The sequence below is a fragment of the Capricornis sumatraensis genome, chromosome 9, assembly GCF_032405125.1.
Source record: "Capricornis sumatraensis isolate serow.1 chromosome 9, serow.2, whole genome shotgun sequence".
In the NCBI taxonomy this organism is placed as follows: Eukaryota; Metazoa; Chordata; class Mammalia; order Artiodactyla; family Bovidae; genus Capricornis; species Capricornis sumatraensis.
In genome coordinates, this window is record NC_091077.1 from 55,711,014 (window position 1) to 55,722,968 (window position 11,955).

Consider the following 11,955-nt stretch of genomic DNA (forward strand, 5'->3'; position numbering starts at 1 on the left):
GGATGAGATGGCTGGATGGCATCACCAACCTGATGGATGTGAGTCTGAGTGAACTTTGGGAGTTGGTGATGGACAGGGAGCCCTGGCGTGCTGCAATTCATGGGATCGCAAAGAGTCGGACATGTGAGCAAGTGAATTGAACTGAATTTAATGTTCATGATAAAATAACATTTGTTATGCTTTTCTTTGTGATGTAATGCTAATTCTTTGCAAAAGGGAGATGAATTGAAGATTTTCAGTAATTAATGAAGTGCTATTTGTCTAATAGCTTTCCTTATGTATATATTCAAGAGTAGTATAGAATGAGGAGCAGGCAAGGGGTACTAAAGAGAAATAAACAAGACTCTGAATGTACTTTTTTTTTTTTAACCATAATCCACTGAGATACTTCCCTCCTTGTCAACTAATAGGCTTTTGATGAGACCGTTTTAGATCCATCTAGAGATACATTATAAATTTTAATTTGCTCTATTTATTTAATGAAAGTTATTGAGACTAATCCTCATTTTCTTGCAAGTGTAAGAAAAATGATTTCCATTTAATTAAAATTAATGACCTTCACACTGACAAAGATTTTTTAGTTCAGTGAATGAGATTTAAGACGGTACAAAAGGGGAACCTGGCATAAATGAAACAAATTGGAAGACACCTTCTTGGGTGCGTATGATGACAATTTCCTTTGCAACATTCAATTCCCTCATTTCCAAAAACAGTGAGGAGAAACTGCAGGGTGCTTACAGAGTGTGGGACTCTTTGTAGCAAGTGACATTGCTTTGGTTTTAGTCTTATGTCTCATCTATGCCTAAATACTGTCTTTTACTTAATTTGAAATTTGTTTTCTTGATATGAATGAGTGAAAGTGGAGTGAACATGGAATTTAAATACTGTAAAAGTCACTCTTAATGTTGTATCATTTTGTGCACAGTCAAGCTTTTGATATAAATGGGAAAATTAAACTAAAGGTTTTAACATAAAATCAGATTAGGTAAGCAGCAAAATATATTTTGTTGTGCATGCCTGTTGAGGATACTCCTCATGTAAAAGCTTCCCTACCATCCATTAGGCTGCATGTGTAATTTATTAGAAAAGCAAAAGTAAAATCCCCTCCATACTAAATTATATAAATTATGTTTTCTTAAAGTCAGTGGACATTGTAAGACTTTTTTAACAGCTGAGATTCAAGGACAAATCCATTTAAGCCTCTTTTTCAATCTAAAATCAAATTTCACCTAGCAGATATTGTGAAAATTGAAGGGTGAAACAAATGAAAGCAACCAGGGTTTCTTCCTAAAACCACAGATTGTCTAGCTTGCAGACTGTACCTCAGTCAACAGTTCTTGTTCAAGTCCAGTGTGGTAATTTTCTTTGCTCTTCCTGGAAAGAAGAGGCTGGGGGAAATATTCACAACTTACCTGGTGCACCCTTAGGTGCTTTGAAAATAAGAAAAAATGTCGAGTTGTCCCTGGAATGCAGGGAGAATGGTTAGAAATGGTCTGTTGAAGAAATATTATACCTTTTAAATCATGAAATATGGCTTTAAGTGGACTGTCTGTGGCAATCACCTGGGATGAGGAGATGATTTATGGCTCCAGAGGGCAGAAAGAAGAAAAGGACAGTTTCTGTTCTGACTTGTCTATCGGTAATAGTATTGAAGAGTCATTCTTTGGAACAGGCAGTGCATTTGACTAGAACAGCGCAGGGTAGAGTAGCCAAAGACAGACTGGGTTTTTTCACAGTGAAAGGCAACGGAAGAGTTTTGTTTAAAATAAGTTGCTTTCAAAATGACAATCAGAGATAATACTTCCTTGGGGGCTGTGCTGAACATAACCAAATGCTAGCCGGCATTTAGCAAGCTCTGCAATGGGGCCTGACAAGCCAGCAAGAATATCCAGTCTTGTTTGATCTTCCAGGACTCATCCGGCTTTGCAGCTGTTCTTTCTCAGAAGTACTTAAACAGGAAGAGAATAATTCATTTACCCTGAGTGCTTAAAGTCAGGTTCAAAGAGCAGCAGCAGAAAGGCCAAGGGTTGGGCCCAGGGGTTGGTAGATCGCCCCATTCTGCCCCAGCTGCCTTTTTCAGAGCTCTGCTGGCCAGGTGGCCAGAATGGAAATGGAAGAAAATAATACCACTGGGTGTGCCAAGAAGGTCCATGAAAAGAAAGTTCTAGTTCATATTCACACTGTTCCTAACCCTGCCTCTTTTCTATAATAGATAAGAAACATATATATATATATATATATAATCATTTGATATACTTCAGAATATAAGAAACATGCAGTCATTTCATTAGGGGGAAAAAAAAAAAAGCCCTTTACTCAATGTCTACTAAGTGCCAGACAATGTGCTAGGAATTGAGGACATAAAAATAAACATGTTAAGTCCTCTCCCTTGATAAGCTTAGTTTAGTAAGATAGTCAAGGCATCACACAATTATATCCATGTATGTATAAATAAACACAAAATATGATATTGCTTCTAAAGGGAAAGTAGAGGGTGCAATGATTGATTATAGTGGGGATACCTGAGCTAGCTGAGGGAGTGTCATTAAAAAAAAAAAAAAACACTTTTTATTTCATGTTGGAGTACAACCAGTTAGCAATGCTGTGATGGTTTCAGGTGTACAGCAGAACAACTGGGCCGTACATATACATGTATCCATTCTCCCCCACACTCCCTCCCATCCAGGCTGCCACATTACACTGAGCAGTGTTCCCTGTGCTATACAGGGTCTTGTTGGCTATTTATTTTAAATACAGCAGTGTGTAGATGTCAATCTCAAACTCTCTCACTAACTCTTCCCCTCCTCCCCCTCAACTATGAGTCTGTGAATCTTTCTATGTTTTTTAAATAAGTTCATTTGTATCATTTTTTTTTCTATTCTGTGTATAAAGGATGTCATACAGTATTTCTCCCTTTCTGTCTTATTTCACTCAGTATGACAATCTCGAAATCCATCCATGTTGCTGCAAACGGCATTATTTCATTCTTTTTAATGGACGAATAATATTTCATTGTATATATGTACCACAGGGCTTCCCTGAAGGCTCAGTGGGTAAAGAATCTGCCTGCAATGCAGGAGACACAGGAGAGGCAGGTTCAATCCCTGGATGAGAAGGAAGTGGCAACTCATTCTGGTATTCTTGCCTGGGAAATCCTAAGGACAGAGGAGCCTGGTGGGATATAGTCTGAAGGAATGGAAAGAGTTGGACACAACTAGGTGACTAAGCAGGCACACACAACTTCTTCTTTATCCATTGCTCTGTCAATGGACATTTAAGTTGCTTCCATGTCTTGGCTATTGTAAATAGTACTGCAGTGAACATTGGAGTGCATGTATGTTTTTGAATTATGGTTTTTTCTTTGAAATATAACATTATATAAGTTTAAGATGTACAGTGTGAGATATATATATATACACACACGCACACACATATATATAGATGTATTTACCATAATAAGGTTAGTTATATCTGTAATCTCAGTGTTACCTTGTGTGTGTTTATGTGTGTTTGTGTGTGTGTGTGTGTGTGTGTTGAGAACTTTTAGGATTTACTCTCCTGGAAACTTTCAAGTATTCAAATAACTATTGTCACCATGCTGTACTGGATAAGAATTTATTCATTTTAAAACTAACATGATTAGGCTTTGACCACATTTACCCATTTCCCAGCCTTACTTTCAATCCCTGGCAAACAATACTTTCTGTGAGTTCAGTTTTGTTTTTTTTAATTTGTATATTCATTTTTTTTTGTCAGTGCTGGGTCTTCACTGTTGTGTGCAGGCTTTTCCTAGTTGCAGCAAGTGGGGGCTACTCTCTAGTTGTGGTGTGCAGGCTTCTCACTGTAGAGGCTTCTCTTGTTGTGGAGCATGGGCTCTAGGGTACGCAGGCTTCAGTACGGGCTCCAGAGCTCAGGCTCAGTAGCTGTGGTAGTTGTGGTGCGTGGGCTTAGCTGCTCTGCAACATATGGAATCTTCCCTGATCAGAGATCAAACCCATGCCCCCTGCATTAGCAGGTGGATTCGTTACCACTGGATCACCAGGGAAGTCCCTGAACACAGTTTTTCACATATAAGTGAGATTATAATGTCCTCTGTGTTTATCTATATTGTCACAAAGAGCAGGGATTTTTTCTTTTATATGGCATAGTATTTCCGTGCATGTATGTGTGTGTATCACATATCCATTCATCTCGTGATGGACACTTAGGTCGTTTCCATATCTTGCTATTGCAAATGATGCTGCAGTGAGCATGACAGTACAGTACCTCTTTGAGATAGTGATTTCATTTCCCTGGATAGATTTTACACTCAGAACTGGAATTGTTGGTTCATACGGTAGTCCTATTTTTGATTATTTGAGGAACCTCCAGTCTGTTTCTGTAAGGATTGTATCAGTTTGCACCCCTACCAACAGTGCACAAAGATATCCTTTTCTCCACATCCTCACCAATGTTTGTTAGCTCTTATAATTTTTTATAATTATCATTCTGATAGGTCTGATGTGATATTTCATTATAGTTTAGAACTATGCTTCCCTGATGATTAGTGATATCCATCACCTTTTCATTGCCCATTGGCCAGTTGTATATACACTTTGGAAAAGTGTCTTTTCAGATTCTTGGCTCATTTTTGGATCAGATTAGTTGATTTTCAATGCTGAGATGTATACATTCCTTATATTAACGCCTTAGTAGATCTGTAATTTGCAAATATTTTGCCTCATTCTGTAGGCTGCCTTTTCATTTTGTTGATTGTTTCTTTTCCTGTGCAGACGCTTTATAGTTTGATATAGTGCCACTTTACTTTGGCTTTCGTTGCTTTTGCTTTTTAATGTCATGTACAAAAAGTCATTGTGAAAACCAATGTCAAGAAGTTTTTTTCCTATGTTTTCTTCTAGGAATTAGTGTTTCTTTGGTAATTATGTGTGTTGCTACTGTTTCATACTCACCCATTAAACAATTTCTGTGACCAGAGGATTGCCACAGGATAATTGCCTTAAGAATGATATCAATTCCACTCAAAATCCATGCTGAGAACAGGAAAAGACTAGGCTTCTATGAAAGTGGTGTTCTTGGGGAGATAAATGTTGGCAAAGCAATCAAAAAATGTCTTTTTCACTTCTCCTCTAAGTTGCTTTTTATAGTTTGCTGAGAACAAATTTAACCCTTTTACCCGTTAAGGAGAAGATTAGATTTGGGGTGTGTGTGTGTGTATTGTGAGAAAATAAAGGGCTTCCCAGGTGGCACTAGTGGTAAAGAACCTGCCTGCCAATGCAGGAGACATGAAAGAGGGGGGTTCGATCCCTAGATCCCCTGGAGAAGGGCATGGAAACCTACTCCAATATTTTTGCCTGGATAATTCCATGGACAGAGGAGTCTGGCGGACTCCAGTCCACGGGATTGCAAAGTCGGACATGACTGAAGCGACAGCATGCACGCATGAGGAGATAAAGTACAGCAGAGATGCTGTGTGGAGTAAAAGTCACTCTCTTACTTTCTAGTCTGGAATTTGAACCGCCTCAAATATTCTCTTTCTCTCTCCATGCTGAATTGTCTGCAGTATTTAGGGATATGTGACTGACATGAAGGTAGCCCAGAAAGGACATCAGAAGTTAGGAGGACGTATTGGTCTACTTCCGTACCCTGGTCAAGACTCCAGAAATCCCTTTGTATCACTCAGGCTAGCTAAAGAACACCCCACTCAAAATGACCCCCAACCTTTTTAACATTAGATGGTCTGAGTAAGCAATTAAGTCAGAGGTTTGGCTAGCATGATTGGAAACCTGATTTCTGGCTCTCCTGAGTGGCACCATTAGGCCTGAGAATATTTTGAGAGATTCAGGGAGGAGAGATAACCCTAAGGATCAGTAATTTCTAAGACAATAACTTTATCTTGTTTCTTATCTCCTTTGGGAAAGTTCATCACTTAGGGACATGCTTAAGGGCTATGAACCAAAACTCTCCTCTGGTTAGAAAATCCAGTAACTAAAACAAAGGGAAAGGTGAATATATTGAGTTTGAATAATTTGCCTTAATCCTATCTTCTATTAATTCCTGATACAGTATCCACTGGTGTTCCCAAAGTATGCCAATAAACAGGAGAAAAGCACACACTTTTCTGCATTAGCTGTTTGGAACGGAATACAATATTCTGAATTTATGTCTTTGTACAAATATTTTCCCTCCTTAAAAATACCATTTTTAACTCTAATTCCAGCTAATCATTCAATGACAATATCAATTTCTCCTTCCTCTTGAATTCTATTAGTAATAATGAATCTCTCCTTATAGATTAAACAATAGCAGAAAAAAGATTTAAAGTTCAAACTCTGCAGTTAAATTGACTATGGTTCTAATCTTTTTTAACCAGTTTACAGACTCGTACCCATGGGCACATTACTTAATGTTCCTGAACTTCACCGTTTTCATCCATATGTGGAAATAATAGTAAGTTCCTCACCGAACAACCATGGTGACAGTTTAAAGAGATTTTTGCTGAGTCTGCTGCTGCTGCTAAGTCACTACAGTGATGTCTGACTCTGTGTGACCCGAGAGACGGCAGCCCACTAGGCTCCTCTGTCCCTGGGATTCTCCAGGTAAGAACACTGGAGTGGGTTGCCATTTCCTTCTCCAATGCATGATAGTGAAAAGTGAAAGTGAAGTCGCTCAATCATGTGGAGTCTAGTTTATAGTAAATGCTCAAAATATGTTAGCTATTTTTAATAGCGAATTTTGTTTCTTCACCTTCCTCAAGGTGAAGCAAGGATAGGGCTTCCTTGGTGGCTCAGATGGTAAAGAATCTACCTGCACAGCAGGAGACCCAGGTTCGATCCCTGGGTCAGGAAGATCCCCTGGAGAAGGGAATGGCTATCCACTCCAGCATTCTTGCCTAGAGAATCCCTTGAACTGATGAGGCTGGCAGGCTACAGTTCATGGGGTCATAAAGAGCTGGATATGACTGAACTATGAACACTTTCACTTGCATTTTCATTAAGAATAGGACCAGAACAATAAATGTGTGCTGGATTGTGTGGATCCAAGTAAGGGACCCTGTAGGTACACAGATATTTGAATAGTTTGGAAGGAAAGCATCAAGATGCAACTAAGCCACTGCACTTAAACAACGTGTTTTATTTAAAGAAGATGTGTTCCTAGGGAAGCCTCACATATTCAACTCTTCATGGTGAAGTGCCTTCACTTCTCACTGCTCCCCTGACTAGCTCCCTCTCTTCCTCTGCAGGAGTTTCCTTGAATTCTTATGAAATCTGAATGTTTGCCTTTTCTGTATACATTTGCTAACTTTTCTTTGAATACAGCACATTTTCTTTTGCTTGTCTTCCATTCAATTGACCAAAATAATCCATAGAACTTTGTAGCTCAACTATGATATCTTTTTAATACTTTATTTTTATCATCAGTTATTAGAATAAAGAATAGTGATTATGGATTTCACAACCTTTATTCTCTAATTTCTAGAAAGAAAGCAACCAGGAAATAATAGAAAATTTCCTTAGAATCACCCTGCTGCTCAGAATCCACACTGGCTACATGCTTTTGTGTTCCCTCTTCTTGGGGGTTGAGGAGCTTTATTAGCCATTGTCAATTGCCTTATTCTATTCAGCAGACTAGCAGCTTTATAAATTAACATGCAGAATTCTAAAGGAGAGAGGGAGAGGAAGAGAGCAAGAGAGATCCAACAAACTTCTATTTCTGCATTTTGTCTACATTGGAAGCTTATTTTATTTGGATTTCAGTTGCACCAGTGTTCATTTTTAATTGCTTTGTTGAATAGAGTCCATATTTTTTCATGGTCCAGCTGATAAATCTTCACAGTATGTTAGGTTTTGCAAAGCTGTAAATGGCTAATTTATTTTACATTCATTTTTCTGCCAGGGTTGAAAGGACATATCTGAGTCTTGACATGAACTTTTAGCACCTTTTCAGCTACAGCATTTATTCTCCTCAATGATGTTGACTCCATCAGAAAGCTCATGAATCGTATAAGGTAGACAGCATTTGGTAGTTGAGTTTATCCTCCATTTAGGTAGTGCATGCAGGGGTACACCTCCCCAGCCATCTCTCAGAACAAAAGAGCTTCCCTCAGCTGCCAAGAATACTGATGACTAACAGCAAATAGCAGAATCCCTCTCTGGGTGATGCCCTCAGCCAAAGAGTTGCTTCAAAGCCCAAGGACAAGCCCCTCTCTAGGGTCTGGATGCACCCTACCTTGATCAATATATGGTTATGAGACCTGGGCCCCTTGCCTTAAAGGGAACCACATGGAAGGGTCATCCCACTTCTTCCCATTTCTATGGAGTTGACTCAGGCCTTTCTTGGGACTCAATCATAGGTAAATCCTCTCTTTTAACTTTATTTCTGTCTCTTCCTCAAATGTGTTTATCTTGAGAGCATTTCTCAAAGAACTGCTGTGGGGTTTTTTGTTTGATTGTTAGGGCACACCTCGCAGCTTGTAGGATCTCAGTTCCCCAACCAGGGATTGAACCCAAGGGCACAACAGTGAAAGCCTGGAATCCTAACCACTAGGCTACCAGGGAACTCCCAAATAACTGCTGTTTTCATAGAGATTTTATTATGATTTAGGTATGGTAGGGCCAACAGTCAGGAAATGACTGTCATTAAGAAGATAGTTTGTTACCTACAGGCTTAGTGTTGGCTGACTTGTGAAAATTTCAGTGGGTTCTGGGTCATAGAGGCTATCCTTAATTGCCTGGTATCTGATCCTGGTGGTTAGGACAAGTAGCTGGAGGTAAGGGTTCTGAATTGTTAGGTTTGCATTTTTACTGTCTTTAGAAATTGGGTAGCCCTTCCAGTGTTGGCAAGGCCAGAGATATCAAAGCATTAATATACAGAAAATAAAAGATGTGGTTAATACAACATCCTATAAAAATCTTCACCTCAGGGTCTGTGTCCCCAATGACCAGATCAAATTCTGTCTCAACATCCACAGCTCATAGTGTTTTAGACTCATGATTCTCCAAATATTGTAGTGGTAAATCTTCAACAGCTGATTTTCCAAAGGAAAAAAAAAATCCCTGATCTATAACATTTGCCAGTTTCCATGGTATATGATAGATATGCTCCCACTGTAGCTGAGTTCAAGTTGTCAATGTGATGTCACTGAAACTGAAGTTGGGAAGAATGCACACACAGTATACCACCATCTCCTGCTTAAGGAGAATAAAGTCATTTTTGTAAAGTGTATTTGCCAACTAGAGTATAGCCAAACGCTATGTAACTAGAATTCAATCAGTGAGCATGCCCTACTAGGCCCTTTCCAAACATTTCCCACGTTACTGGTTTGTAATCTGATTTTCTCTGGACTTCTAGAATAGGAAATGGAATTAGACTGGCAATAATAATCTGTACTCCAATAGTCTTGTCAATACTTCTTTAGGATCCTTAGCAGAAAATTGCAGTTTCCTTAAGTGTTTTTAGAAACTCTATGTGGTGAATTAGAGCTGCTTAAGAACATCAGCTCTTAGAGGATAATGTCAGTGAGATGGGAGAATAAATGAGTCTTAGAGTTTCCTTCCACCCATAAACATGCTGATTCAACAGCCATTTGGAGAAAAATTCCCTTGGTGGGAAATCCAGAAGCTAGTTGAGAGGTTCCTACACCTTGGGAAAGTGTAAAATCAGACCCATTGAAACCAGAAGAGATATCCAAGACACCTTCTTGCCAAATCCCTACCTCTGATATAGTGCCAACTGATTAGAGGGAAACACTGCAGCTCCTAGCTTCTCACTGGAGAAGGAAAGAGTTGGACTATAGCCTATTGCTTCAACTTTTCCAGGAGATCCTGAAGGACTAGCTTGTGTTTTGCTGGTCATGTAAACCTTAGGGGACCTGGGATGCTCTAGATGCAAGAACGGGAACATAGATGGTGATTTGGGCTAGCACTCTGCATAAACTCCCTTTCTGGCTTAGCACAGAGTAAGGGCATGCAAAACCCCAACTCACAGCTTTTCCCTGGGAAGGGAAAGAGAGTTGGACCACATGGCAAATGCACTAACTTTTAGAGAAGCTGCTCAAGGGCTGGCTTTTGTCTTGTCTTTCTCAGTGTGCCAAACATAGTCTAAAAAGAACCAAACATAGTCTAGCCACCGGAAGGTTGGTAAGAACAGAGATGCTGGTTTGATGTAGCATGTAGCTCATTACTACAGCCCTTCTAGCACAAAACAAATAAGTGAAAGGCCTCAGTCCCTGGCTTCTCCCTGGAGAGGGAAAGAATTGGCAAGAATATCCAGTGGTCCAACTTTCCTGGGGCCTGCCTGGTCTCACTTGTTTCAGTGCGCTTCCAGGATCTCACATACTCTAAGTGCCTGGAGGCTACTAAGAATGAAGAGGGGTGAGCAAGGCCCTTCTCCCCTGAAACATGGAGGAGAATCTCTGCTTGCTTGTCCCTACCTTCTGATGGGCCTCTGTCCATCCTTGACATTCACTGGCTTGTGGAGACATCACCCCAGTTCTCTGTATCACATCCTCTCTGTGTGTCTCCACATTGTCTTCCCTCTGCGCCTTCCTGTCTGTGTGTCCACATTTCTACTTTTGATAAAGATATCATACGTGATTAGAGCCCACTGTAATGACCTTAGTTTAATGATTACCTCTGTAAAGACCTTATTTCCAAATAAGGTCACATTCTGAGTTACTTAGTGTTAGGACTTCAATGTGTCTATTCTTGTAGGGCAAAATTTTACTTATAGCAATGAAAATAATCGCTAATAATGCAAAAGACTTGAAACAAGAAGTATGAAAGAACCTAAACCAAGGCGCATTTTCATCAAGTTGTTTGAAACGAGTGAAGAAAGACAATCTTCTGATGCAAATAGACATGTTATATGCAGAAGAACAAAAATCGGTTTTTTCATATTTCCTTTTAAATTTTTTGTTTACTTATTTAGTTATAATTGGGGTATAGTTGCTTCACAATGCTGCGCTAGTTTCTGCAGTGCAAAAAAAATGAATCCGCTAGAAGTATACATATATACCTCCTAGCTGAGCTTCCTGTGCTATCCAGCAGCTTCTCACCAGCTATCTGTTTTACACATGGCAGTGCCCATACATCATGCTTAGGTTTTGTTGAGCTTCTTGAATCTGTGGGTCTACAGTTTTTCATCGACTCTGTAAGATTTTGAGCTATTTTTTTCTAATATGTGTTTCTTTTTTCCTTTTTTTAGACTGATTCTAAATGTTTATATACAAAGGTACATGAAGTTGTCCCACGGCTCACTGATGTTTTTTATTTTTTCCAGTACTTTTTCTCTATTTTATTTAAAATAATTCATATTGTTATATCTTCAAGCTTAGTAATCCTTTTTTAAATTTAATATCCAATTTAATTTTTAGAAACCTTAATGAAAAATATAACAGGATCAAAACATTTAAAACAAGTACACTTACTAATCATTCCAGTAATTCATTGTAGTCATGTTGACTATAGAATATGAAAAATAAATTCAGAAGTTCAATTACTTTAAAACACACTGCTTCTACTGTTGTCAGATTTTACATTTATGTACATAATCCATAGTGGAAGCAGAATATCTCTCTAAAAAACATTATCTCTTAAAACTCTTGGCATATTAGAGCCATAAGCAATTTCTGTCATATAAAATTGCATTTCAAATTTGATGTCTTTGTGGTAGGATATCACAGCCAGCATATATAATCACTATGTAGTGACTTGGCTTTCTAGTCACAGCCATTATTTTCTTTAATGTAGAAAGATTAATATGCATTCTACAAGAGGCATCAAGGTTAATAATTCTACTGGATATGTCCTGACATAATTTTCAAACTGTATAATGACACAGTTTTGTTAAAGCCATATTTTATTTGCTGGCTAATGGGCAAAAGGCAATAATTTAGTTTCATTGTTTTCTTAAAAGTTTGTATTCCTAAAAATCATGAAAAAGTTGGAAGGATTGCTA